We start from the raw sequence: 25,211 nt of genomic DNA, 5'->3' as shown, positions 1-25,211 counted from the left end.
TTTTTATTGTTTTTGAAACTGTCTGTTCTCAGGGTAGCTTAACTGCTCTATACCCAAGTTCCTTCAGAACTTCTAGTTATATACCATGTGCACAAAGCACATTCCTTTTCTTTTTCTGTTTTCTGTGCCTAATTTTTTCCCCTTACTGAAACATCATTTTTGATGTCATGAAGAAATAGGTCAGGACTGAAGTCAAAGAATAACAGGGCTGGAAGATCCTAAAGAAAGCATCTCATCCAGGTCCTTCCATGAGACTGGATCATGCATATGTAGAAAATGCCTGATTTTTATTTTTTTTTTAACTTGCCTTTGGAAAATCCTGGGATGGGGTCCAATCCACTTTGGGATGAATACTGATGGGAACATCTTTTAGTGTCCTGTAGCCTTACTCTCTTTAATTAGTCCTGTGACAATGTTCATGGATCCCAATGATCTTCCTACAAATCTTTTCTTTGTCCTTTAGTATAAAATTTGTGCTCCTGCATTTTGCTTCTACTTGGGATTAACATTTGGCCAAAACAACTCCAAACCCGTATCATTTAACCTTGATAGTTTATCTCACATTCTCCTTCCTCGTTTACTGTAAAATATGCATGTGTTCTGTGACAATGTTAACATAGATTATATCTTGTAATAGCCCTGTAGGTGATAACGTTTAGCACCATATGAAACTACCACTGTAGTGTTTTGTATTTAAAAGGTGAGAAACAGTGGGGTTCAATAGTTATATGTATTTTGAGAAGCTTATTTCTGAAGAGCTTATGCAACTACATTTTTTAAATACAATAAAAGGAACTTCAGCCTATTTTAATGAAGAAAAAGCAGAGCTTATTTCTCAGTTTTGGCCAGTTTAGCACTTACTGAGGCCGCCATGAATTGTAAGAAAGTGCAGCTCATAATTCCTCCATCATTGTCTTATCTGGCAAAGGAAATGTGCAGTGAGCAATAAGAAGTACAGTGCACAGGTGTGCGTTGGTTATATTTAGGGACAGAGAAGCAGAATAATTGCAATGGAACTACCCTTGCCCACTTAAAAATCACCAAGTGCAGAAGCTGAACAAAAAATAGAATTTAAGTGGTAGGTATACAGTTAATACATTTGTGTTTGTGTTCCAGATGCATGTGATTTTGTATACAACTAAGCAAAAAAATTAAAGCCCATTTTCTCTTTTTTTCTTTTTGTATGCACATAGAAAACATTGAATTTAAAGAGCTGTACGCCATTAGCTTCTAAGATTCACAGTTGTTCCTAGAACACTGAAAGTAGCTCTTGCGATGATAATTGTAAAATGTTGAAGTAATAGCAAACAGGTTCACATTTAGTATAATGATTAGATAACTAGGGAAAAAACAGCTATTATGTGTTCCTGGACCACAGTGGAGGTAGAAAGCAAGAAAAGTGTGTGGTGTGATTGCATATTATTAAAAATGTAGCACTTTATATTTACTTTGCACTTAAAAATTTGAATGATCTGACTAACAGAAACAGACAATCTAATATAAATGGTTTGGAATACATTAAAAATGTATACAAGACAAATCGCTATTTTATAATCATTCGGCAAAGTAGTAAATTTGCACTGCAGGTTTGATTCATAACAAATTTGCATAACATTTATGTGGAGTTTTCATTGTGCTAATACAGCTCTTTTAGCCACTTTTTAATGTGTGCTACCATTCTATTATATACCTTTGGGGGTACTTGAAAAAAAAGGGAGAGTGGGGGATGGGAGTTAGCAGGAGAAATATGACAGAGTTGCAAGATGAAGGTTTGTAATCACAGAGCTGAAAAGCTAGGGGAAAATGGATTGAAAAGTGTATATAACCTAAAATTGGGGGAGTGAAGGAGAAAAGCATGTATTCTGGGCTCCCATGTGGATTTTATTATATGGTATTCACTTCGTCATTCAAGGGGGCGTGAGAAGAAAGATGGGTATCAAGAGTGCATGGATCGAAGGGGCTTCCATGAACAGCTATGTTAAATGAAAGTGCTTGTTAATATACCTTGATTTGCATATGTTTTATTTCCTTTCCCAAATATTCCAGGGGCAAATGAGTGTTTACATTGTATATTTTGCCTTTTACTATTGTAGCTCTTAATTTTCTTAATTCCTTTCCATTCAAAAGACCAATTTGGAAAAAGCAGTGCAAATTTGTTTCGAGGCAGAAATGGGAAATACAGAGGCATGAGGAGAGAATTGGCATTAAAGCGTAGGTGGAATGGATCCATTTGAGAGAGGTTTGGTTTGACATTTCTATCATACCACCATCTTCTTGCTGATGGGCAAAAAATTGAATAGGAAATCATCCAAATCCCAGCTGTGAAAAAAAAAAATATATTTACCAGTGTGCTTACATCTGCTTTCCAATAACTTAAAATTTCTCTTATCACCCACCCCACCTCCCCAGCTTTTGTCTCTTTCCTGTATTAATCTTTTCTTACTTTGTAGAATCTACACAAATCAGACAAGGAATAAATGCATTGTCCTATACATAGAACATCATAAACACAGACTTCATGCTGCTTTATTATCAACACCATTACTTAAAATCAGTGTTATATCTTCAGATAGTCCATATAAATATTTATTACTTGCAGTATTTTCATCTTGAATTTTAATAACCTAATGCAAAGTTTAAGTGTTAAGATGTAAGCCAACTGGCTGGCCAGTGCATGACTGAATGTGTTTATGTACTGATTTTGAGTAGGAGCATGTTAACTGAGGTAACCCCTCTGTGTACCTTGCGCATAGCAATAGGTGAATGGTATGCATTTGTTTCTTTGTTTAACAAAATTTATAAAATCTTTTGGAGGACAATAATGGAATTTCTGTGCTAGGTTGCAAGTGTAATATTTTTTTCTAGGTATTCTGCAATGCCTAAATTCTCTCTTTCAAGCAGCTCTACTTCATGTAGTTTATTCTCTCAGTTTGCTCAGATGTCCTGGTGGGTATGCTGGATGTGAGCTCTGATGGTTAGTCCTTCTTCCAGAGTCACAGAGTTATGTTTGAGTTAGTTTAATGCAAGGGTTTTCAGCATCCTAGATTAAGAGGATTGACTTTTGATTTAGCCTGTTATTCAGTGATTTTGCTTTGTCTCTTCTGCATCTGGAAAGGAGGACACAAGTTCTTCAGAACCATGAGACCAACACCCATGTGGTTCAGTTTCTGAACATTAAAAGGGTTAAAGGTAAAAATAAGAGGCACACTCAACGGTGTTTGGGCATTGCTTGTCTCTCCTTGATGTACAGGAAGATTGCAGTTGTTTTCTTAGTTCAGAGTTTGGGGAGAAGTGTGGGTTTGCGTTAGATTCTGCAGGTTGCTTTTTGAGATGACAGATGTAAATGTAGTGTAGTGATGATGACATGGATGTGAAAAGTGACAGTGTATTGAAGTAAATCTGTTTGTTGATTTGTGTAGAGAGAACACCTCTGGTGAGCTTCATGATAGCGAATTAGCCTTCTTTGCTATTGCCTTGAACTTTATGTGTTAGGGAACAACGTGTGGACAGCAAAGTGGTGTGTTCTGAGCAGATACCTAGAGTGACTTGCTCAGTCAGATTCAAGTAATTATAAGGAAGACCAGTAAATTTCATGTCTGAAAGAAACAGAAAAACTCTTCCTTACAAACACTGCAGCCTGTTCTGGCTTTTATATTGACATGCCAGTGATTCCTGTTCCAGCTGGGGGGTCAGCTGCCTGTGCTTCAGTCGAGAGGCAGAGTGACCAAGGCACCTTGTCCCTCCTTTAACTGAGGAGGTAGAAGTCCCAAAGAGAGTGAAGGATGGGAGATAAAAATATAGGGAATGCCATTTCAGGTGAGATTGAGCTCTCCTAACTGTGGAACCACATCTATGCTCAAACCTCCATCTGTCTCCATTGGCTAGAGTGGGAGCTGTGCCATGCTGCTGAGATTGGGTGTGGAACTGTTTTATGGATATTTCCAGTGGCATTAGATTTCACCCTACAAATGAAGCTGTTCTGGGGACGTTCTGTGGTAGTGGTGCACTTTATTCTCTTCTCCCAGTATTTTAACTAATTATTTCCCTGGCTTCACCTCACCTAGAGGATCACTGTTCGGTAACTAAAATGATTTTGTAGCTGAAACAAGAAAACTAAATTACCAGCTCCTAAGTAACATCAGTAAATTGTACTTTAAATTTAAAATACCCCTTTAATATTTCCTTCTCATTTTTTGGTTCTTCATATGGTGGGCTGCCTTTCTGAACCATGATTGTTCAGAGAATTTTTTCTACATGAGAAGCAAAATCAGAAGCAGAGTGTGCCCATTCCTCTTTGGACATGCAAAACAATTCTAATAGCTCCCTTCATACAACTCATAAAAATATAGGGTTTTTTTCTAAAAGTATTTTATTAATATTACTCATTAAAGTAGATTTCATTGTCCATTAAAATTGCTCACGCTCAAAGTTGCTGAAAAATCATAAACAAAATGCTTAATGATGGTGAAGTTGAGATAAATTAGTGTGTTTGGTTGATATGAAAGCTGTAAATGTATTTTCTTTACTGCTAAATGACTGTAATAATCAATTTACTTTTTGTATTGACATTAATAATGGTTACAAAACTCTTCCTAAGAGCAAGGTGCAGGAAGTTTGGTGGTCCATTCTGTGCAGCATGCTGAATGATTGGAAACAAGATGAGCAAAATTGATGCTGCATGTGATAAGACTTATCCCACTCTGTCCTATAACAATTGGCTCAAGAAAATGTTTGTGCAATTCAGAGGTAGCAATAGGACATTTTAATGACATTTTAATCATATCCTTTATCCTGAATTCTTGCAACTTTCATTTAAAAATATATTTTCTTGCAGTTCCTATTGTAGTATCAGTGTTTCCACTTTGAACATTCAACCCCGATTTGGTCTGGGGCTGTTTTGCAGTTGCAAAGTGTATGCTTTTTTCATTCAGAGGAAGAAAATAGAGTGAAGAGTAAAAGACATTAAAATTAAAAGACATATAATTTAGTGGGTTTTTTTCAATAAATACAGGAAACTGTGTGCAATGAATGCCTAATTTTTATGAACTGAAACCTTAAATCATAAATAAAATGTTAATTTGTAGACATGTGTAGTTGTGAAGCAGATGGAAAAATAGAAATGTGCCGGAAAAGTAGGTATTTGCAGAAGCTAATGAAGTTAATTGGTCTCATTTGGCTACACTATTTTCCCAAACCCCCCAAAGACTGGGCTTTTTAGTTCTTTAATTAAAAATGAGTAAGGTATGCTAATATTATAACCTTTACTTTTTTTCCAGCTTTCTATATACATACATCTTATTAATAGAACCACCCTTAGCAGTTCAATATTAGCAAGCATATTAGTAATCTGGAAGTTCTAAGGAGGTTGCCAATATTTTGAAACAATAATTAAAAAATTAGCAATCCATGAGTTGATATATGCTTTAAAACCTTAATTATTACTTCCTTTTCCTGTTTCTACATGATTACAAAGAAAGGATCTGTTTTTCTCCAATTTAGAGAATGTAAATTAAGGTACACAGAACAATTTTGGCTGTAGAAGATTTTAATTTTAAATAGAAATATTTAAACCAATTTTGATTAACAGTGTTACAGGCTAAGTCTGCAGCAAAATACTAGGAACAGGCAATGTCAGTGAATTGATACACAACGACATGATTGTAAATTACTACATTTACAGAACTGAACTGTTCTGTTCCTTAATGATGGAAGGAAAGTATTGGAAAATATTTGTTCTCCTTGCTAATGGGCATTGGAGAAAAGCCCCTCAGTCCCTATCCTGTACAGTGGAGTGTGGGGTGCAGTGAGCATCCATCAGTGCAGCCCAGGCACCACTGCCTAACCCTCCATTCCATATGAAGTCTTCTGTATTTGGATGATTGAGTCTGAGCAACTACTTACGGTTTCAAAGGATTTGGATAATGTTACACTGTTTAGTTGGAAATCTCTTTGAATACTAGGTTGCAGAGGAACAAAGACGTAGTTTCAACGCATTTATTAGGCACTGGCAAGAAACAATAAAACATCTTTTTTTAAGTTAAGAGATCTTGGAACAGGCTGCTCCAATAAATCCTGGGTTTAAAAAGTGAGGTACATGCTGCAGTGCTGAAGTTGTTTATTCATCTGGAGTGTATTAGGCTCTTGATTAATAAGAAGACATCTGCAATTTTACATAAGAAACAGAGCAGGCAGTTTGGCAGTTGTAAATGGAAATGGGGAGAGAAGAGCCAAACCTATACAAAGTTGTCTACTCCTCATTGCCACTGATGTTGATAATAATAATTACTGCAGTGGTTAAATATATATATTGATAAAATGTTTCAATCTGAAGGCCACAGCAACCATTTCTACAAGAACTACACATCTATAAGTAGTAACTTTTCAAACAGCTTTATAAAATGGAAAGTCATCTTTATATACCAAATCTGATCTTACAGGTCTCACACTGATATCTGACAAAAGTAGCATATTTGATGTTGAATTTACACTGATACAAGACTGATGTAGACTAATTCTTGATGTTACTTTACATCTCTCAAAAATCTGTGAGCAAAAAGTAGCAAGCCTGTCAGAGACATGTCTTTTGTAGGAACAATCTTGCATCTTAAATTTAATAATGCTTTAAAAAACATCCAGCAAGTAAATAGGGCAAAAACTGTGTAAAACTCTGAAAAAGAAAGTGTTGCCTAACACATCCAATGAGTGTGATGTCTGAGAGGCTTAGTGAAACCCAGTAAGGTTTTGAGGGTTTGTTTTGTTTTTGGTTTTCTTTATAATTGTGCGCTTAACTATGCAAGTCTTTAATTTAGTAGAAAACATAGAACTGTTGTCAACAGAGTTTCAGACAAATTGGTTCTCAGTTAGAAAATGATTGGGAGGGCCAAAAAATAAAGCATTAGCATTTATTTCAGGAAGTCACATGCATTGTTAATAATCCATAAAAGGGAAAATTCTGAACAACTGAACACCTCACTCCAAAAAAAATGTTGATAATATGACTCAGATGGTAGATCAGCACTTTTTGCAGTAGAAAATGACAAATTAGGTCTGCCAAGGAACTCTTGATTAGGAGTACAGGAATACAGGAAATTTTCAATATTTAGTGTTGAAAACTTGACCAAAACAATTTGATCCTCTTGGCACTGCGAGCTTAGTCAAAGTGCAGGGCAATGGTAAAAAAGATGAGAGGAAGTAGGGACACATCTGAATGTTTTCCAGAGTTGGCTATAAAACAGGACTTCACTAAGTTCATAAAGTGGAGAGTACACAGGAGTCATTCTGATCCTTTTGCAAGCCATCTATCTGCCTTTCATGACTCCATAAATGTTTGTAGCAACTCTTAATAAGGAAATGTAGGATTAGCAAAACAATGCATGCTGGTTAGCCTTCAAGGCAGTCACATCTGGAAGTGGGGAGCCACGCCATATGATCAAGTAGATCTTTACAGACCATGTGCAAGTACTTCTTTTGCCTTTGACAAGGCCACTAAGTGCAGTTTAAGTTTCTACTCTACCTACACCTGAACATGCTGACGTCCTACTATGTAATGAGCCACTCTGCATATCATTTTAGCTGAACCGTGGGAGAGGCAAAGTTTGACCATCAGTGTCAACAAAAATGTTGTTTTCACATCTGTATTTCCTTTATCATCCTACTGGGCCAGCTGAGAGTCATGGTGCAGTGGCACCCTGCGAGGTACCTCCAGCCAGTCAGATGGCTAACAGGGACAGAGCCAGGAGCAGTGTGCTCCCTGGAACGAGCTCTCACGTTTGGAATGCAAGCTGTGGCTCCATTAACCTTGCAGGCTTTTCTGAAAGAGTGACTTCAGAAATACGTGTTTGGTTTTTTTTTTTTTTTTTTAGGAATTAGTTAAAGATGTAATGTAAATCTCAGGGTCTTTGTGGAGGAAGGAAAAGATTTCTTTTTGGATATACCTTTATTTATTTTTATGTATGTATAAAATTACACATACACATTATTTTTCATATATATGTTAGTTTTCCATATAGTCACTTCTGAATGCATTTTGTATATCCAAGTTAAAGTACTTGTTCTTGGTTAAAAAATAGTTTAGAGCTAATTGTTTTAAAATGAAATCACAGTGTGATTTTGCTGAAAATACTTGTCTATGAGAAGTTAAAGAAATCCTACAAAGGCTTTTTTTAATGTAACTTACTGAAGAGCAAGAACTGTCATGGTAGCATATAAATGGGGCAGATGGAAATATCCCCTCGAGGCTATGGGACTTGAGTTAATAAACCTTGAAAAGTTACCATAATTTTCACTTTGTATTTTCCTCATGAACCCAAGTAATATAGCTCATTCGTTTTGAATATTACCACTAGACTCCCAGGCAATAAGACTGATTTTCTTAAGCCCTTTTTTCTAACCAGATCCAGACAAAAGCTAAAATGCTTGTCCCATTAAAAGTTAATAGTAAAAATTCCATTGGCTTCAGCAGGGCCAAGATTTTCTTCTGAGACTTTGGATTTTAATGTGTTTGTTAATGTAAGTTAAATTTAACAGCCTAGTGTTCAAAAGGTTGGCCAGTTCTTTTTCTGCTAATCATCCTCTGTATCTGTTGGATGTGTCTGGTAATATTTCCTTGATATAAATATCTTGCTAGAAATTTCCTCATTGTGTTCAGTACATCATGCCTGCAACATAAAGAATATTAGCTTTTTTGCAATTAAATGCATGGGGAAAGGGATGAATGTAGTTGAGTTTATGAAAATGATGGCTTAGGGTTAAAATCTTCATGTAATATGAGTAGGAGCTCATGATAAAGCTAAGTCAGGGGCACATTATTCTCTTTACCTCACATAAGAGAATCTGAGGTGACAGAAACTGCCTCTTCAGAGGAATGCAGTGTTCAGTTTGAGAAGGAAGTCAGCAAATTAGAATATTTCCAAGGCAGTAATTTGTATCAAATAGCAACAGAGATCTAGAATTTTTCTGTAGAAATAAAATGGTCCAATGTGGGGATGATCAGCCTGGGCTGAAGTACCAGACTTTAGAGCCAAGGAACAAAAGCCAAGTAGTTATGTAGAAAATTTGGGGAAAATGCAGCCTTTCTTCAGCCATCCCACCCTCTAAGCAGCAGAGAGAATGTTACACCAGTTCATTCTAAAATCCCAGCTCAAGGCTGAATAAAATGAAGAAAACAGATCCTGCCGTAATAAAAACACATGTAAAATTCCTGGAAATGTTTCCTGTTACAGGCTGCCTAGTTAGTATAGGCTGCCTGCACATTGGTACAAAGTCAGCAATTGTCTGATGTTGTTCATATTTCTTTTTGCCAGGAAGATGAAGATCAGACCGGAAGGTTATCAGTCTCCTTTGCAGTCATGTAGGATCAGAAGGAATAAAAAAATAATTGTCTTGATTGCATTTCAGATTGTTTTGATTGGGATTATGCCCATGAGATAAAAAGCCACAAAACAGGCTTTTTTTTTTCTACCACAGTAAATGCCAGAGAAGAGCTTTTGCTTTGGAGTTGAGACAGAGTAGTCCAAATAATGTCCTGCAAGCCAGATCCAGTCCACAGCATGATTCTTCCCCGATTACAAATTTTTTGAAGTGACCCTGTGTTGGGACTGTAGCTCGGCAGGAACAGCTGTTACTGGCTCCTCCGGATGGTCAGGGTGCTCTTAGTACCCTTCACTCCCCAGCTCTTCACTCCTCAGGCTGCCACTATGTCCGTGTTGGGGGTGAGGGCTCTTGTCCCCTGACTGCAGACCTTGTCAGGTATCCAAGGAGCCGACCCAAAACTGGAATCTGGCCAAGAGCAATTAAATGATTGGACCAAATGGGTAATGCCTTATTCCAAGATGAGTATTTGCTTTTTTCCACAAGGCAGTCTTCCATTGCATCTTTTTTTTTTCCTGTCTTTATGTGGGATGTGAGTTATCAGGGGAGTTAGAGGTTGCAGTTCCATTAGCTGGCTGGAGACATCACAATATGTGATATTTTCATTTGCTCTGCACTGAGCTGTGCTTGCTTACAGGAGGTCTGCAGTATATTTGCAGGCACGTAACATATGCCTCCAGTAGACATGTTTCGGAGGAGTGAGACTCGTGGTAGCACAATGTCTACAAGGCTGTGGAAAACGGGGGAAAACACTTAGACCATATGCCTTGAGGCTGCCTTCTTAATGGGCTTGAAATAAAGAAGCAGGAAGTGTTCTGGTGTTCTGGGATGTGGAGAGACACATTTTCAGGTTAGTACAAGATACATTGGGAGTATTATTGACCAGCATTGTTCCTTCCCCAGCAAGAAGGGCCCTGGTTCTACGTCCTAGTGATGAATTTCCAGCTTATTTGAACAGTTCGCTTATTTATCTTGGACAAAGACCGTGCTACAGTCATCTGGGCTAGACTACTGTAATGTGCTCCTAATTGTTTCCCTTGAAATTGATCCGGAGCCTCTTTGGGCTGGAAAACCGATATATAAAAAAATACAGCCCTGTCCATGTAGCCGTTCAAATTTTAATCCTCTGGTTCTTGGGCAGCAGCTTTGCACTCCATGTCCCTGTCTGGCAGTTGCTCGCAGTTGGACATGGCTTTCTCTCCCTGGGCTGAGTCAGACACAGGCCGAAGGCAAGTCTTTCTTGTCCTCGGTTGTGGAACTCCCTGCCAGAGCCCCTTGCTGGCTGCCTTTAAGGCAAGCTGCAAGCCCTGTTTATTTCAGTTGGCCTATCCATGACTGTTTTATGGGCTCCCTACCTTTGTTTTTGCATCTGCTACCCTTTTGTTTTTCTCTTTCCTCTAACTAGTCAGGAATTGAATCTTTTGGGGCTGGCAGGTCCCTTTTGAATTCTGTGTGTATAGCATATTGTAACATGCTATTAGATTTTGCTTTCTACTTTTACTGTTTTGCATTTGGCTCTTTATGCTACTTGGCTTGCAATTGGTGCTTTAGAAAAGATCAAATAAATATATCATTGTGTCAAGTCTTATTTTGTATGAGGGTTAAATCCAGTATCCAAATATAGAAGAATGTGTTTATGGGGAAACTTAGCACTGAGAGAACTGGAGAGAAAGCTCCAATTAGAAAGCAAGCTGATTCTATGCCATTTGCTATGCCATGTTTTCTTTAAGAGAAAACTTCCACTGTAATTAGCAAGAAAGTGCAGCCTACCGGCCAATGCATTACCTAACACAGAGTCTGCTATTCAGTCTTAGGAATAGTTTGTGCTTTTATATGCTCCTGTGGAGACTTAGGATGCTGTGAAGTCCAGTATCAGCAAAACAGGAGTCTAAACACAAGCAGAGTCAGGAAATCTTGTACAATAGATGATAAATAGCGATTTGGTTCATTGGCCACTTCAGGAGGAAGCGTGTAAATGTAATCGTGGAATACAATGGTCTGTGCTTCAAATTTAAGCACTAGAATTAAAGTGTCTGTTTTCCATCCTGGACAAATGATTTAACTGTTACATACATACCCCAGCCCATGTACATGATGTTTTTATTTGTGTTATGTGGGCTGCCACGGGATCAGCAGAAGTTCAGGTCTTTGTTTTAGAAACTGCATAGGACTCAGCAAAAAGATGTATTTTACCTCACATTGAGATAAGTCTGATAACATCAACCAGGGGAATGAAACAAACAACTAGGAGGAAGAGGAAATAGCAGCCAAGTGCTGTACAAAAAGCAAGGGTCTTAGTTCAAATATTGTCATCTGAAAATGGTTTATGGGCACTAAAACAGAGGAGTGAACCCAGGGGTAAGGTCATGCCACTTTGCTGAGCTTTGGGAATCCAGGAAGTTACATATCATCCATCTAAGGAAGTTCCACTTGTAAAATACTATCAAAGCCCAAGTCGTTTAGGGCAGCTTGGTCCTGCAAAACATTACAATTATTAATCACTTGACTAATCCACATTAATCAGTACAGCCTAGTAGCAAAATTATTATTCAGCTTGCTGAACTGAACAATCTTGCCAAGAAATGAGCCTACTTGGAATTTTAAAATTTATGGAAGAGTGTAAAACAAGATGACTGGAAAAGATGCAAAATCCCCACAAAATCAACTTTATCTCTCATCTCACTGTTTCCATTTCATCCACCACCCACAAGACCAAAAACCTTGATGCAGGCTGGTATTGGGAAAGCAAAGTATTCATTCTGTGTATGTGAGAAAAGTGAGTCTCTCCTTCCCAAACATAAACACAGAGAGAGAAATAAAACTAAAGATAAAAGTAGATGTGTGAGAGGGGAAAGGAAAGTTAGTATTTGTTTCTTAATTGCGAGGAGGATGGTTGTTAGGCTTTTAAGAATAGAACATGTAAATGAGTACAGAAACAGCATACAACAACCCATCCAGAAATTTAAATGTGATCAAAACACATAAGATACATTGGGAGATGTGTAAGAGTCTTTTAGGCTTCAAGAAGCCTCGGGGGATTCAAGGGAATAATCTGGTGTATATAGCACAGCCATCTCACTTGAAGCAAGGAAAAATAAGGCAAAGGGTAGTAAACAAAGTTTGACACGTATATTTCAGTACTGGAAGTAATAAATAATGGTTGTTGGTGGGAGCTGAATGCTTTACTGACAAGAACAAGATGGCAGTAACTAACTTGTCCCAGATGAGGAACAAAATCTATTTTCTGTAGAAAGATGGATGAGTAATTAAAAATGTCTGAACACCAACAATTAAAAAATGGAGAGGAGGATCTTGGCTGTTAATGCTGTTTCTACTACTTCAAAACGTATATTATCCTTACATTCACTTCAAGGAGTGACACAATCTTTTGCTGTCTTCAGATGCTTGTGTCTTCTGTGGCATGTTAGGCTACAAATGTTCTGAACCAGAGGAAATGGAAGCAGTGGTTCTGCCGAGGAAGGGCCACTGCTTTCTAGAGCAGGTTGATGACACAGGCTATTGAGTCCTTACAGAGAATTGTTTGTCTTCTGGTTTTAGATGGCTTTAATTCCTCCAAATTACTCCTTGAATAATAGGAAAAAGGGCAATTTGAATTTCAGTGACAGATTGGACATAACAGGTTGCCACTATTAGGTCTAATTTTACCATACTGAGAAATAAAATTGCCTAAACATAAACATCGATCACTGATGCAGTAAATTAATTTGTACAGAAAAAGTAGTTTAACTGCAGTGCACATTAAACATAGAAAATTTTCAAAATTACAGCTCTCTGAATTAATTTGTACACTTGTTTACTTGTAAAAAGCAAGGCGTAACTTTTTTGATTTTTTTTCCTTCTCTTTGTGACTTTGAATTGCTGAAAGCATGGACAATCACTGATTGTTCTTTTTTTCTTTTTCCCCATTTCTGATCAGGTTAATAGACATACTAAAGGCCTTTTTTGAATGTTTCATTCTAGCAAGTAAATTCACTATTTCAATAGGTTTGAATTCTGCTTTGTTAAGAACTGGTGATGTCATATAATTAAAAATTTTACGATTTGGTTCAGCAATGAGTTTACATTCAAGTGTGTCCTCAGGCTTATTTAAACTGTTGAAGTCTTCCAAACTGTTTCACAAAAAATGTCATCTGTGCCTTCTTCCTTCTACTCCCAAAAAATCTGTACATACTACTTCCCCACATTTTAATACAGTATCTAGAGACTTAACATAGATGCTAGCCAACTTTTCTTCATTATGGCAGTTGCTATTTTTAATATGCTTATTGTTTTATAAAATGGAAAAGAACATGTCCTTCTTGAAAGTATGGCTGCAACATTACTGATCATACACGGCTGCAAGCGCATATGTGAGCTGGATAAAGGTTGTCGAAAGTCACAGTGGAACAGGATCTGCCAATGTGGCTTATTTTGATGGTATCTGGTGTCTACTGTTTTCAAGGACAGTAGTTCGATTCAAACACGATTCTGATAAGTGGCAGGTTTTCATGTCTTTAATGCCCTGACAAGGGCATCCCTCTCAAGAGAGGGAGGTGAAACCATTTGGATGAGAATTTCTTCCCCTCTCTTTTGTGCTGACTCACCAAGATAATGGACAATTAATAGTGAACCTTCTCTGCAGGGAAAGTCTAGGGTTATCACTAATAAAAAATGCTCACAAAGTGTTTGGACACACAAGGGGGAGAAAAAATAAACAAAAATGTAGAAAGCAGGACCAGCACAAGGCTCAATCTACAATATGATTATTTTTTTCACCTGAAATTATGGTGAGTGATTTTTCAATAGCCACAGCTGCAGCTTTTCTTGGGTTCTTGTGAACTGTGAAAAGAAAAGACAAGAGAAATAGTGCCTTTTTTTTTTTTTTTTTTTTTTTTTTTTTTTTTGGTCAGGGAGAAAGCTGGCTTAGGTATTTTTTAGAGATACCAGTTAGTAGGGCTGACTGCTCTTAGTTACCAATCACATCATGCTGTAAAACTTTCCCTGGTAGGATAAGAAGGAGATATCTAAATAAAGTGCTCTTCACCTTATCTTCTGATCCAAGAGCAGGTTTGCAGGATTCTCTTCAGGTTTACTTTCATTCTCGTTGCTCACATTTAGACTATATGTGGGATTAGTTTCCTTTTCTGAAGAGTGCACACTTCCCCTTCTCAGGGAGAAGGCTCACAAATTGTGAGTCTGCAGCCCTCAGTTTTTGCTTCACTGGGCAATCCTAGCAACTCTCAGGTGCTCCCAGAACAGCCTGCTGCCCCTGAGGTCACCTGGAGAAGGAGTTGCTGGAGGTCAGCAGAGCGCTGCTCACATTTACAAGTCAAGAGGCAGACTGCCCTGGGGATTATTGCAGTGGCTGTACCTGTGCTCTGGGTTTAGCAACCGATGATGCGATTGTGTGCCTCTGTTGTCCAAGTAAACACAGAAAACATGTACAGTGTTTCCTGGAGTTAGACAAACCAAAGATTAGTCTAAACTGAGAGTGGAACAGGTTAACTGATCTTTCTCCACCCTAAGCTTTCCTTTGTCCCTCGCAGCACTGAGCTGTCAATAGAGTGTACAGACTGATAAGTATAGGTTCTCCTCAGCCTGGAGAGATCTGTCTGATAAGATGGCCTTAAAAAAGAGAGAGAGAAAGTACGTTAACTGTTTTGACTGCAAAATACCCCCTGGTAGCCAGAGATAAGACACCTTGAGCTGCTCAGAAGACCTTAGACAGGATGTAAATGAAGCCAATAAAAAAAAAAAAAAAGAATAATTTCAAATCCAGCTGCTATTCTGCTCTGCCCTTATTTCCAGCCCTGACAGCAAAAGGCTTAACTTACTGTATTTCACACCAGGCTTCCATTCTACACTGAGGAAGCAGCAAAGGGTTGTTTAAGAAGTGGGCTTTAACAAAGTGGAGATTTCTTTATTTTTGGTGAGGCCTCTATTTCAGACACCTAATAGTGCATTTCAGCAGGCTTTGGTGAATGGAAATTATACAGAAGAGAAGGAAAATTCTGCCTTTTACAAAGAATTTCACCTTCTCCTTTTTATAATTTAATCACCCAAATAAACCTGTATTAACATGAGAAGTCTGAGTGAAGCATACACATAGTTTAAATGCAACTCTTAGCTTGCAAAGTTCCACATAGAGGAAGGGATATTCCGCAAGATAAGCAGACAGTAGGTGTGACAGTTCACATGTGATATATTCATAGTACAATTTGGTCTTCTGAGCACTGGGAACTGGGAAATTCTTTAGGTTTCCCTTACAGCCTAGACCATCCTTACGTTAATGGAAGCCATGCACACCTGCCAACCTGTGCCTGGTGTGGAGTCTGCTGCATGTGACTCGGCTGCACTAGAGTTGGTGTAAGCATTTTTCTGCCATCCTGTTAAAAAAAGCAAGGTTACCTTTGCTCCAGGACATCTTTTTTAACAGCTGTGCAGCACATCTGCACTAACAGTCAGATCTAAAAGAAGAGAGCCTAAAATGGGATGTAGATGGACTACAAGAAGCTAAATAGAATGGGTTATCCAAAACTTACTTCCCTGGGTTTACCCCACTTTGGTAGGCACCTCTTCTTTTCATGAAAGTTTGTGCAAACCATCCTAGTGTGAGTATCTGGGTACCCACTGCCTTTGATCAGCCTGCTGTGTGGAGAGTGTCATACTAAGCCTGGGACTTGTTGGGCACTTTCAGCAGAAAGTGCTGTGTTCCGGTCTTCCCTACCCAGGGGCCAAGTAGGTAAAGTATTACATGGCACAGGGCCTTGATTCAGTTCTCTGAATGTCCTGAGGGGACTCAAGGCCACGTTTCCTGCCTATGAGGAAAGGGTCTTAAGTTGTCCAAAGGTCTCTTCTCCTGGAAGCTGGGCATGCTGAAAGAAAGAATATCCTATTCATAGAACTGGTAGGAGCACATTTGAGAAGGAACTTGTTGCCCTGTAGAGAAGTATGCTCATTTAGTCCAGGGGTTCTTGCAGTCTGGAACTCATGCTTGAGTTTATTTTTGTTTTTATCCACTGCCTCTTTAATGTGTAAAGAGCCCAATACTCCCCTTTCCCAGCTGAGTGCCCAAGCTGCGAGGCTGCAGACCTATTCCTGGTTCCCCCCCCAGGGCTCCATGAATCCTGCTTTCTTTGCTTCTTGGGCTCCTGGAGACACCTAGGCCCCTTTGCAGATCTAGGTCCAGGAGTTTTCACCTGTGTAAATAAGACCTCCACCACATTTCTGTCATTCTAAGAAATAAGCAGTTCTGTGTTTATTTACTGTATTTAATTCTAGCACACTGTAAAATAACACTGATGTGTTTTTGAAAGCGTTAACTGCCTACACTCCTTTTGCTTGATCTTAATTTCCTTTTACTTTCCATTTCCTTGAAAAGATTTTTAGATATCTTTGCCTGGGTTTCTTTCAGATGCAATTATTGACTCCCTTCTTTCTCTTTACCCTGTATTTCTTTCTTTTGCTTCTCCACACTTTGCCTTCCTTCTTTTCTCTGTCCTAGTTTAGCCCCCTCCTAACTGTCTTGCTCTTGCTGTTCTGATCTAAAGGCAATGAGGCAAAGAATTGGGGTGGTTGAAGTGCAGGGACAAGTGGGACAGACAGGCATACATGATAAAAAATGGGGGACATTAATGATTAAACTCTAGATTAATTGAAAGAAGGGAGATACTAAAATCAGGACCCAAGATGATGCTTGTCATCTCAGGGGATTCTGCTTGCAAATCCTGCCCAGAGGCTTCATCTTTTGTCTGAGCCTCCAGTTAGGGACATTTTTACAGCCTGCCCTTCTCCCTGCAGGGTCCTGCAGCTATGTGGGAATGGGGACTTAGAGGGCAGCTGTGAAGCAGGGTCCATTCAGCTCTTGGGGCCTGATCTTATGGACTATTTGATTTTGGGAAGGAAAGAGAAATAATAACATTTCTCTGACTGAAGACACACTCCTTATGTTGTGACCTGGGAAAGAAAGAAACAATCAGCTCATTTTAATACCTATATGTCTTGAAAGTTTGACTGGGACTGCATTATAGGCTCTGCTGTCTATGAGGCTTTCAAAAGGAGCTGCAGCGTGGGGGAAGATTGGAGAGAGAGGGCTTTTGGTTCTGTTCGTGGTGTTGCCTGGGGGAGAGGACAACCCAGTGAAAACAGAAGGCAGAGGGAAATATTGGGGTCCAGTGAAGAACCCTGAACTGTTATCCCCTAGTCATTTGCTGTTCTTAATAAGCAGTACAAATGCTGTTATTGGCACAACAAATTATAATAATTATTCTCTAGCAGAAACCTGATTGACTGAATCACTGCTTTTAGTACATGAGGTTGTTAATATACAGGTTCTCAGGAGATCGTTATTATGTATAAGTTTGCCGGAGTATTTGAATGGGCTTTTGCTCTGCCATTATCTTGATTTTAAATGCCATTATTCTCAGGGTGGTTTTTTTTCTGACCCTAGCTTCAGATGGAACAAGCCTGGTGGTCTCTGACTCATACTGTACAAACAAACAAAAACAACGACTAAAAGAAACAGCAACTTAACAGCGGAAGAAATACAGTGTAAATGTGTTTGTCACATTTAAGCAGTGGACAAATGAGCTAATTTGAATCACTTAGTGCTTGTACAGTCACAACTAAACAACCCCTGTAAATTAATTGTGTGACATGCGATTCCCAATTATGTAAAGCAGTATAATAAGCTGTGAGGATGGTGACTGTCATTAGTTATATGTACAGGAGTGTGGAAAATTACTTATGCTTTCTCTTTGCCTATAGAGGCACAAAATGCCAGCTTCCTCAAACAAGCAGAAGGGTAGCTCTGTTTTCTTCTAGTTGCAAATTGGGTTTTGTGTATGATTTGAACGGTGGAGCAGAATATGAACTGCTTACATTTTCTTTAATTTGGCTGCAGAAGATGGAATTCATTGGGCTCCGTCTGTTCAAATGAACTTTAAGCAACAATCAAGGAAAACATTTATGCTCCTCTTTACATATGTAATGGTAATATGTCTTCTGAAGAACACATAATGGAGCTGGAGCCTTAGGTTACCTTAGGAGAGCAATACAGGAATGTTAACTACTTATGTAGGCATTAAAGATATTTTATAAAAGCAAGCAGGTTTTTCCTGTGAGGTATTAAAGTGACTTATTTGTTGTTTCTAGGAGCTGCCTTTCCTCTGGTTATGAAATTTAAAATGAGGAAAACCTCCCTACCAGCTGTGTCAGTTCTTTTGGTCAGGAACCCCTGTACATTTCTCCCCCAGTAATCTAACTGTTAACGCACTTAATTGGTGCTCCCAAAGCAGTTTTGAAATATTGATAGATGTTAAAAAACATCTGTAAATTATAAATAATTTTTAAAGTTCACATTTCTCTTTTGAATGCCCATTACAGAGTATTAGTTTTCAAGCCATTTAATAAGTTATGAGACAAATGAGTGAGTTTAATGTGGGGTCACTGATGTGAAAAAATTGCGATGATTATATTAAAGTTTCAGCTTTTCCAAAACTGTGTACATTTCTACTGAAAGTAAACAGAGAATGTTATGTAATAATGTATATTTTATTTAAAATTACTTTAAAGACTAGTCCTACCTTCTACTTCTATTAAAAACTTCAAAACTTTAGCTTGTTTCAGTGACATGTGTGTTCGGCCATCACTGAAGCCATGTTAATCCTTAAACACTGTCCTTTGATATTCTAGTTATTTAGATCTATTCAGCACACAGCACAATATTGTTTTATTTCAGCAATATCTAACCTCTTCATTTGCTATTTATTCACACCTGCATATTCCCCTAAGATTCCTTATCTCATTTTCAGGGTAGCCCTGCAGACAATTAGTGGTGGTAATAATATAAAATGTGGCCAGCACTAAAACCTGAAATGGCCATTACAACTAAACTATATGATATATAATAACCACTCCACTCAATTACCTGCACAAAAAAATGCAAGGATTTAAAACTGTGGAGCCTTATCATACATCCAGTTAACTGACCTACCTACCTACCTGCTATTTAGTCCTTCCTTTCTTACAAATCATGTTCTACCTTATGGCATGCTGTCTGGTAAATAAGCAATGTTGTACATTTGTATGAGTTTTCCATCCTTTTCAATAGGTGTGTATAAGCACATATAAGTCTCTGTACTGGCATATGAACAGGTTCTTGACTGGTGGTAGGACAACAAATAATAACTACATAACAACTCAAAGCATAAATGCATACATGTGCATTCACAATCTACATGCCTGTGGCAGTATGGAGTGCACAGGTTTGTGTGCTGCTGCTTGGTGTACTTGATTTTTCATTTTTAGTATCTATTATCATCCTATGTAACTCATTATTTTTTACCTGTTAAAGAAACCTTGCCGTTTAGTACTTTGGATGGAGTCCTGGGGGATAGTGGTGTCACCAATCTGCCATTACTGTTATGGGAGAAAAGTAGTGATAACATATCAGCAGGACCCAGAGCTGGGGGTGTCTGTCCACCTCTACTGCTGGGCTTTCTCTTTGGTTGAATCCAGCAGTTTAAACATTTTGCCAGCTCTGTGTTTCAGGGGAGAAAGAATAATTCTTGCAGGAATGGCACAGATTGGGGAGATGCAGGTTCTGTTTCCTCCTTCACACAGATTACCTTTGTAACCTGAGGCAAAGCATTCCAGCTTGTCTATGCCCATTACTTGAGCAGCAAAATGGGGAAAATGGAAAACTGCTGCTTACAGGATATTGAAAATATTAATTTCTTCATATGTGTAAACTCTGTTCTATCAGAGGGTGCCAGTGTATTGTGGCACATAAAGGTTAGCTGACATTGGCTTTAGGAACGTGGCCATTTGTCTAGTGTCAGCAAAAGCATGTTTAAATCCTACCGAAAAAATAAGCCATGATAAAGCAAGTACCTTGAAGTCTATTCCAGCAAAAGCATGTGTATGTCATAGGACCTTCCTGGTGACTAAGTAACATCTTTCTGAAGCTGTCCTGTTAATTTAGTCAGCAGCACTAGGGATAGGATCACTTTTAAGACCTCATGTCTGCTGGGGTTGGCACATGAGTGGCTGGCTGCTAACTCCACAAAGGCGCTTTTGTGCTCTTGTGCTTCCCCCTTCCTCCCCCTCTTTTGTGGGATAACTCCTTCTGGTATTGCTTGACTTTTCTGTTAGTGAGCACTTTCCCCATCAACACTACTGAACAGGTGTTACTCTGCTACTAACTGAGTTCCCAGCTGTCCTCCTCCAACACAGACCAGGCAAAATTTGTTGTTTCATCCTATTAGACAGACTAGAGAATTATCAAGCCTGAGATGGAGGTCTTCCTTGCAGGATACGATAGTTTTGTTGCCAGAAGATGGTCAGGAAGGCCTGGCTGGCTAACAAAGACAGTCCTTCAGCTGCTGGGTGTAGTTCCAGTTTTGCATCCCCTTTGGCAGCAGCACAGAGACTGCTGCAGTGTGGCCAGCCAGCAGAATTAGGAAATAAGGACCTCTTTTATTTACTCAGGCTGCTGAATCATGGGCATTCCTGTCTGCTTGGAGAAAAGTCAGGCAGCTCTACTTTCCACTGGAAGTCTCAGGAGTGCTTGGTACTTTCATCTCAGAGTGTTCACACACTTGTTTTAATGTGCTTTATGGAAATGGTGAAACTCAGCAGTACAGTTGGTGTAGAAAAACATCTGCACTAACTATTCACACACATTTGCATCTTTAAATAGACTTTTAGGCCTTGTAGCCGATTTTCAGCAAAGTTTTTTGGTTGTGAGTGCTAGAGCTTTCTTAGAGTCAGTGAGTGTGAAGTGACTGGTTCCAAAAATTAAAAATTTACATGGACATGTTAAGTGCATCACATTGAAACTCAGAATACTTGCCATAACACAAAAAAGGCATTTACAGTAAGTAGCACTTAGTGAGTGCTGAAGGAAAAAAAAAAAAGGTCAATACAGAAAATATATTTTAAAACTCCATAAACACTCTGTCAAGTACCTGGAGCCCCATTCTGCCCTCAGATAGATGTGTACCACTCCTGGGAACTTGTATGTGTGCATCTGAATTTGGTCCAGAGTGTCTTAAAACAGCTTGTTATAGCATTAAAGATCAGATTTGTAACGTTGACATATAGCTCAGTGTGTAGGTGTCTACAGATTTATATACAGGCAGCTGTGTGCAGAGTAGCAGCAAACTGTGTTTTCTATAAGAGTGATGGGTGAAAAGGGGTTTGAAACTCTTTACCCCGAAAGCAGGTCAAACTTTACCCCCAGCACAGAGCTGGCTCTGTAGTGAGATCCACTGGGAAAGCTGGAGTGGAGTCTTTATTCCAAGCATCTGGCTTGCTGCAGAGACCTTAAGTTGAGCTCCTCCATCACAGTTTTTAGTGCCAAGGCCTGCTCACCTTGTGCCTGTGCATGTAGAGTAGCTGCCATTCTGAGGGAGGTGCTCTTAGTGGTTGCGCCTTAATTTTCTGGGGCAGCATCCTTGTGGGGAAGGGTGAGGAGATGGCAGGACAGGCATTGCCATCACTCACATCCTGCTGTAGCAGTAATTGCCCTTAGTCCAGGGTAACTACTGGTTACCCTGGTTGCTGTCCCCAGATCCATTCCTACCCAACCCCTGAGCTCAACTGACACATTAGTCCATTGCACACAATGTTCCCAGTGTTCAGGTTGGAGTCTGCACAGCAAAAGTCACTGCAGTGAAACATTTTCCTTGTTGCAGGAGGATGGTTTCAAAAGCCTTTCTGTGGGTCACTGAAAGCTGATGGGCTTGGCTTTGGAGCCCTTTGTGTGAGAGCAGCCCAGGGTCCTTCCTTCCAGAGCGTGTGGCCAGCCACCAGTGCTCCTTCCACACAGGCTGTCCCCTGCCATGCCATGCCAGGAGGTGGGGGGGGAGAAGTCGGGAAAGCGTGTTGGGAACATTGTTAGGCTTGTACTCCGGAAAATCCTGTTGTCCTCCGCCTTGCGGAATTCCCCTTGCCTTGCTGGTTCTCCTGTAGCTCTGAGAGATTGAAAGATTTTCACTTCTCCAGTTTAAAGGACACAAGTCTGACTTATAAGTGGCTTGCTCTTATCTCTTTTGCACAAAGAGAATTGCTCTGTAGAGGCTCTGATTAAAAAACACAGCAGCAAAGTGGCACACATTTCCATTTGCCGGCTGGAAAGTAAGAACCGTCTCTGTGCTATGGTTACAGACTTCCCCCTCGGCTTTCCTTACCCTTCTATAAAAGCTGAGGAGACTCACAGGCAAACAAGAAGAATTGGGTGGGGGAAAGGGGCTGCCATTCCTTATGCCATGGTCACATTCCACGCCTGATCCTGACCCTGCTGCCAGCCCGACAGCCTGCTGGGATCCACAAGCCGGGGGGAATAGTTGTATAATAGGTAAAACTGGGCAGGCAGTGGCCACAAAAAGGAAGTGATTTACTGTTATGTCAGTGATGGTACACTATTTATAACACTTACTTATATATTCCTCTAAACATTTATACAGTAATATATCATTTCTCCATAGGATATACATTTTAATACTAAATTTGGTTACAAAATATGTTGCCTAGGCAGTCACAGACTATTTTTCTTCACTCGGTTGCTTGACATAAATTCCTGTTTATCTGCCATCAGTGGGTGTATGTCAGAAATATATTGGATTTTTAAAGAACAAAAGATTTTCCCATTTAAAAGACCTAGCTGGAAATATGCATTTAATATAAAATGTAGAACTGGAGAAAATGTTAACATATTTTTCTGCAAATGCTTGTTCCACTGTTTTGATAATTTCCAGTTTTAGAGTCAAATCCAACAATTTGAAAGGGCAGTACACAGATTTACATTAAAAGTCTCCTGTGAATATTGCAGTCATTAATGTACCATCTTAAAAACTCACCTGACTGGTTTTGTTTAGTGTGTATGACAATGAGGAACTTTGCACATTAGGGAAGCATTTTAGCAGATGACAGTACTTTTGCTGGAAGGGAAGATTTTTTATGTTTCAATTTTTTTGATAAACAAACAGCATTGTTTTTGATTCAAAAACATGGCACTCAGGCCAGAGATTGATTTTGTTATTTAAATACATACCAATAGTGCAGATTTATATGTAGGTAATTACAGATGTAGTGTGTGTGTGTGTGTGTGTGTGTGTGTGTGTGTGTGTGTGCAAAAGGTGTGTTTAATTTGTAAGACTCTCCTCTCCAAGATGTAAACAAGAGGATAAAAACCCATGCACTGTCCAAGTTATCCTGAAAAGCATTGTGTCAATGGGCAGGCATCCAGCAATGGTGTTTGGTTGTTTTCTCAGAGTTAGATGGTTGCCATCTGGCATTGATAGTGAGATGGCGTTGTCATCAGTTTCTAGATGCAGGAAAGGAATGAATCCTCATCTGTTTCCTGTGGATAAGCAAGAGGTTGATAATCTAGTAAAATCTCTTTACCTTAAAGTAAGCCGGCTTGGAATTTGTTTATATAATATAGGCCAGCTCTAACTTTTGTGTTGTTGTAGGAAATTTGTTGAGAGAAGGCTAAGAAACTGTTAAGAAACTGTCTGCTTTGCAAGAATACCTTTAGAAAGACATTTTTCAAGAGGTTTATTATATCCTTTTTTTCTGTAGCGTTAGTGTAGTCAGTTTTACTTTTAAAAGGAAGAAAAACCTCCAGTATTGCCCCTGGAAAGGAATAGAAGAATTATTTGATGTAGAGTGATCTTTCAAACATTATTTTAATATTTTTAAAGAAGTTTTAGGTTAATATCAGTATGATAATTGAAGTATAGTTATCTACATTTAAAACAAAAAGTGCAAAAACTGTACAGCACATCTCTTGAAAAAAAATTTACAACTTTCCCTGTTTAGAGATGAGGTAATACTATAGATAACTAGTCCATTTATTATCTGGCCAGCATTTCTGCTTTGTCTTTTCCTGGTAACTCATAAATCTTTCAGCTTTTACCATAAATGTTTATCATTTTTCCTGTTTCCAGTTTTTTACAAGTTGCTTTGTCTGTGATCACCTCACAGTACAGGTTCTGCTGTACTGAGGAAGTTCAGCTGGCTGAGGCCTTTGCAAAAAAAGGAAGAAATGGTGGACAACCTCTTGAACTTAAAACAAAAAATGCTGTTCATGGCTGACCCTTGTGACACTTTCCCATTTTCCTTGATCCCGGTTGTTGGTTTGTTAGATTGTTTTGAACATTTAATGATCCAGCTGCCAGTTTTCAGTAACTGAATTGTATCATTATTGGTGAAATCTGGTTGCGCTTTACTAGAGAAAACATCACTGTTTATATAGTTGTCCTGTTCCTGCCTTGTAATTTTTTATATTATTGTTTAGAATAACACCCAAGTCTCTCTCAGAAATAGCCTTTAAAAGATTCCTGTGTTCAGGATCAACTTCAAAGGAAAAAAATACCACAAACCTGTGGCAAAGCAGGGCAAATCTTTTCATTAAATATTAGGCATGTGGGTTGACTGTATTCATTTTAAAGCATTCTGGTAATATTTTCTCCCTTCCTTTGACTCTTCAGATGCTCACATAATATGCAAATAATTTTACAATGGATACAAAAGAAACATTAAATATATTAAAATCTGCATTTTAATAAAGTTGTCAATGTATAATACATATCCTGCAACTGAGAAAGAATGATAAAAAAAGCAATAAAAAGTTAATATAGGCACAGAACTATTTAATAACTTCTAATGTTTTACAGTATGATAAAAATAAATGTGGTCTTGAAACTGTTGGATATCAGTGTAAGAATTGTCCTAGTCTGAGTTTAATGTTTTAACTGTTTAGGAGTAGCAGTCCTGCGCTATTCATATGCACTCTCTATCCATCTCTATCTCTATCTCTATCTCTATCTCTATCT

General features: G+C 38.7%; 1 protein-coding gene across 14 annotated transcripts in view; it reads left to right on the top strand.

Moving 5' to 3' along the window:
* Nucleotides 1-25,211, top strand: part of ZNF521 (zinc finger protein 521) — a 230,011-nt gene that overhangs the window by 67,411 nt on the left and 137,389 nt on the right. The window lies entirely within an intron of this gene.

This window comes from Zosterops lateralis (assembly GCF_965231275.1).
Source record: "Zosterops lateralis genome assembly, chromosome: 1".
NCBI classification, from domain to species: Eukaryota; Metazoa; Chordata; class Aves; order Passeriformes; family Zosteropidae; genus Zosterops; species Zosterops lateralis.
The sequence above is the reverse complement of the archived record's forward strand: the minus strand, read 5'-3'. Positions and strand labels throughout refer to the sequence as shown.